Here is a 5,316-nt window from a genome sequence, read left to right as displayed (position 1 = left end):
TGTAGAAAGCAAATTAATGAATTATTATTATTATTATTATTATTATTATTATTATTATTATTATTATTTAAATGATAATTTAACGATAATTTGATGACCAGGGCCGGCCCTACCACAGGGTGAACGGAGTAAAGTCGCAGGGGGCGCCTAGTCAGTGGTAATGAAAAATAAAGGAAAAAAATATTTTTATATTAGGTACAAGCAAGGGGGCGCCATAATCGGATCCATCCTAGAACTTGCCACGTGTCGGCACTGTTGATAAAAATGGTTTCTTGTTCTTTTAAATTGAAGAAAGATGATTACTAACTAAATACATAACTGGATGAACTCGAAGACAAATGATAATTTGATGATGGACGACGGCTGGTAATAATATTAACTTGATGATAGACGAAGGTTGGATGTTGTATAGTAATTTAGACGAAGGTTGGATGTTGTATATAGTAATTTTGATAATTTATAGACAATGAATAGCATAAACTTGAATATTGATTATGGCAATAGATTATATAGACGTAGAAGATGAACGGCTATATGGATGACTTGAAGGCGCTCGAAGACATTGACGACTTGAAGGCGCTCGAAGACATTGACGACTTGAAGACGCTGGAAGACATTGACGACTTGAAGACGCTTGATGACATTGACGACTTGAAGACAGTATATTTTTTTATGAAAAAAGAATTTTGAATATAAGACGAGAGTTAATCACTTGAAGATTTTTCTTTTTTTTAAAGTAGAAGAAGATGGACGATGACGACTTGAAAACGGACGAAGACGATTTGAAGATGGACGAAGATACGGACGACTTGAAGATAGGGTTTTTTTTGACGAAGATTAGATGGAGACGGACGAAGAAGACTTAAAGATGGACGAAAACAGTGATGACTTGAATACAGGGGAAGGTTTTTTTTGACGAAAAGTAGACGAAGATGGTCGATGACCGAAGACGACTTGAAGACGGATGAACATGACTCGAAGATTGACGAAAACACCGACCGCTTGAAGATGGACGAAGATACGGACGACTTGAAGACAGTTTTTTTGTGACGAAGATTAGACGAAGGTGGACAAAGACGACCTGAAGACGGACGAAGATGGCTTGAAGACAGTTTTTTTTCACGGAGACGACTTGAAGATAGACGAAGATACGGATGATTCGAAGACGTATTTTTTACGAAGATTGGACGAAGATGGCTTGAAGACAGGTTTTTTTTTCACGAAGACGACTTGAAGATAGACGAAGATACGGATGATTTGAAGACGTGTTTTTTTCGAAGATTAGACGAAGATGACTTGAAGATACAGGTTTTTTTTACGAAGGTTCGATGAAGACGGACGCTGACGACTTGAGGACATACGAAGACGATTTGAAGACGGACGAATGCGTCTTGAAGACAGGTTTTTTTGACGACGACGAAGATTAGACGAAGTCCGACGATGACAAATTGAATTGAACATGCAATGGAAATTGCATGTCATTGGTTGTCCGTCGTACCGTTAGGGATAGAAATTCCGCTCTACACAAATTTTAGATTGTTGAGATATATTATTATTATAACTGTTCTTACTAGCGAGCTGGGTTTTTTTTGTTTCAAATAATTGAAAATTATTTTTTGGTTTAAAAAGGGAAAGTCTTTTTTTTTTATATATGTCCTTGGGGGGAGGTTACTGATTAGCAAAAATCTCCCTGATTTCTAAAACGTTTTCGATTCCCAGTTATTTTATGATTTTGAGAAAAATCTTGGATTTTTTAAATTTAAATGAAAGTTTTCCATATATTTTTTGTCGAAGCCATGATTTCCTGATTGTTTTTCTGATTATCAAAGATTTCCCTGATTTCTAAAGATTTATTTTGGTTCCCAATGATATTTAAGGAATTCGATAATAATCTTGAATTTCCCTGAATGATTTCCAGATTTATTGCCCGGTTTTCCAGGATTTTTTAATGTTTCGCTGATTCCAATGATTTTATTTCTACAATAATATGATATTTAAGATATTTAAATATAAATAAATACATTCTTCGTTAAAGGTATTACGACGTGATGTTTTAGAATTTTGAAATGTATAGTTTCATTGTTTCCCAAAAATGTTTAGAAACGTGACCAACGAAATTTAACTTTATAATTATTTAAAATTTTGCGCTTTTTCCCAATATGGAATATATAATTTTTACATTTGCGAATGATATTACAAGCAATTTGGAAGGTGGAAAAATTAAATTTATCATAATGGTACAGGTCCTACTTTAAATCATTTTCATTTCAAAACTTTTTAAATTGTTGATATTATTTTATTTGGAAACCAATTTTATTCGTAGAGGAGATTCATTTTTCAATCACATTCATTATTTTTTCACGATTGATTGGAATAATAGAGGTTATGGATAGCTCTCTAAATTTAAATTAAATTAGAAACAGCAAACCTAATTAATGAATCAATTAAGTAATTTTTAAATAATGTTTACTTAGATTTTGTTTCTAAGTGGCGTTTATGCCCTCTGTTTGCGACTCATAATAATATATTTTTAAATTAAAAAATATAACTTTTTAATATATTCAACTATTAATTTTTAATTTTCGTCCCTTTGCGGATGTAACCCGAGTGCGTTGTTAATGAAACTTTTTTAGAAGCGCCATCTGGTGACAGAACTGACCTTCTAATTTTTTTAAATATTTTTGTTCAATTTTGTGCCCGAAAATTAACTTGGGCTTTGGTTTAATTGTTATCCAGACCAGACAAAATTAATTTATGTAACCTAGGAGCAACAAACACAGCACGCAACCCGTCAAAAGTCTTCTATTTTGTTGCATACAGTTTTAATTTGTTAGATGCTTTAGCGCCTGCTGCCATCGGAAGGGGAAAATTCGGAAATTGTCTACCCCCCGCCCATAAAACGCTCAGCGGCGTAAGGGCTCGTCCAATGAAATTTGTACACAACACTGCGTTAGCGTGCTTAAAGGCTAGCCGCGTTCTCCTTGTGTTTGTTGCTCCTAGATGTAACGAATTTAAAAGTGTAATTTTACCCTAGCAGCTTCGTATGGTCAATTAAGGCACATGATTTCACACGACGCCAGTTTCCTTAATTGGTTCAATCAAGGCTAAGGCGGGTGACCTCCCCCCCCCCCCCACCCTCTCTTTCCGAAAATGGGTTGAACTCATCAGTCAGAGACATCTCGCGGTGGATATTGATAGTCATTCGGTAATATACGCCGATAAGAAATTTATCAGGAAAACTAAATGTGTTTTCATATCGTTAACAGTCTCTCTCTTTCGTGGTAAAAATCTCACTTTTTTGTGGTCGGCAAAAAGGAACGTGGTCGGCCGGGGCGGTCGGGGGATTACGGGACCCAATAAAAGACCGTATTTTTACGCGACGATGCATCAGAGCGCTCTGTGAGAGATAAGGCGGTGACCGGCCAGATCGGCCATTAGCTGGCGGTAACGACCTTAGACTGCCCGCGCAATAAGATACCATTAAACTAAGTTTTATTGACCGAAAGACACTAGCTCGGGATTAAAAAAATCATATCATGAACCCCGATTTCCCCCCCCTCACGCTCTAGCTGTAAGCTCCTCCCCCTGATATCTAATTGGTTCCCTAAAACTGACGTCTTCCAACCCCCTTTAAACGCCCCTTGCAAAACTGGTTGATCCAATTTTATCAAAAATTGGGCCGATAAAATGGGGGGGGGGGGAATATTTGTTATCAAAATTTATCAAATCAAAATTAAAATAATTCAATATCATAGCTGCAAGAATTGATCAAATCAGAATCAATGTGCACTGGGATCAGATTTTGTTCAAATAGAATTTTATCAAATACAATTAAACTTTGATCACATTAAATTTTATCATATTCTGATCAAATGGTATTTAATCAAATAAATTTTTTTCAAACTTTGATCAACTTGTATTTGATCACATTAAATTTTATCATATTCTGATCAAATGACATTTGATCAAGTCAAATTTGGACCAATTCGGATCAAAGTTTGATCAAAAATATTTATATTGATCAATTTTCCAATGCCAATTCTAAAATGGCATTCTAAAATAAGTTCGATTTTTTTCGATTGATCGAAATCGGTGGTAACGTGATTAATCGATCTATTATATAATATTTCAATGGAATCAACTCGAATTAGAAACGTGATAGGGATTTGAATATTTTATCCTTAGTCAATAAAGGATTAATTTATTTCCGTAAAAATAACGCGATTAAAGTAGTAATAAATAAACTTTGGTAGTCAACTTCTCCCTAGGCACCGGCGCCCTGCTGGTCGAACACTTGTACAGGTGCGTGGTCTATTTGATTTGAATTGCCAAACCATGGTGTACGAGAAGCCCAAAACGACCTGTTTTTTTTGTTGACTTTTTGTAATTTTATTTTACTTATTTAAAGTGATAATTAACACAAAAACTAAGGTAAAGTTTAGATTTATTCACTTTTTTTAAAACCGAAGACTTCCAATATTTCCCCCCGCATTTTTGTAAATCTTTATACGCATTTAAGTTGATAATTTCTACGAAAAATTGGGTAGAGTTTATTGAATTTTAAATATAAGTAAATTCAATTCAGAACTAAAACCATAGCGCCGATTATCAAATTAACGTTTCTAGTAGTAAAATAAACGTTAATTTCATAACTTAATTTAATTAATTAATTTAAATTAAATTAAACAACGTATAGTTTTAAATTAGGTTTCATTAACGCTTTCATACTTTTAAATACAATTTTAAATTTGAAACTGACTAAAACGTTGGAAGGTGGATATTACATAAGTCGGCCCTCCAGTGGCGTAAATACGCCCATGCAGCCAATGCGTTGGAGCAGCGGTGCATTGGGGCCCACCCCAGTAATGGGGCCCATAAACTTTTACTTAGCCGACTGTCCGATCGGCGATTGCCTGTCTCACGAAAGAACGCCGTATACATGTATATTTTATAGGAAATTGGGGGCCCATTTTCTTATCTTGCATTGGGGCCTAATGTTCCTAGCTACGCCACTTGTGCCCCCCTCCCAGTAAATATTTCCTACGCCCCTGAATTGACCTACAATTTATCCTAGAAATCCCTGGTGCGAACTCGACCGGGTTTCTCTGTTTGTAGAGGAATTAATAATTATTATAACTTAACAGCATGAATAAGCCTATTCGGTTCGTAAAAGTTGGGCATTAAGCCCAATAGGTCGGGTACGTAAATGAGAGCACGTTAGGCTCAATAAGCTTATTCGAATATTTTAACCTCCACATTAAAAATGATGGCCCGGGTTAACTCGCTTAACTTTCGGGGTTAGCGGTATCAAAATTA

The 5,316-nt window shown here is 35.3% G+C and overlaps 1 long non-coding RNA gene across 1 annotated transcript; it reads left to right on the top strand.

The window, feature by feature from the left end:
* Positions 1 to 514: 514 nt before the first annotated feature.
* LOC149948336 (uncharacterized) lies at positions 515 to 866 on the top strand. Its single transcript, XR_016480258.1, has 2 exons — positions 515 to 660; positions 741 to 866. It is a non-coding gene; the product is annotated as an uncharacterized LOC149948336 (long non-coding RNA).
* The last annotated feature ends 4,450 nt before the right edge of the window (positions 867 to 5,316 follow it).

This window comes from Leiobunum rupestre, chromosome 4 (assembly GCF_980474605.1).
Source record: "Leiobunum rupestre chromosome 4, qqLeiRupe1.1.hap1, whole genome shotgun sequence".
In the NCBI taxonomy this organism is placed as follows: domain Eukaryota; kingdom Metazoa; phylum Arthropoda; class Arachnida; order Opiliones; family Sclerosomatidae; genus Leiobunum; species Leiobunum rupestre.
The sequence above is the reverse complement of the archived record's forward strand: the minus strand, read 5'-3'. Positions and strand labels throughout refer to the sequence as shown.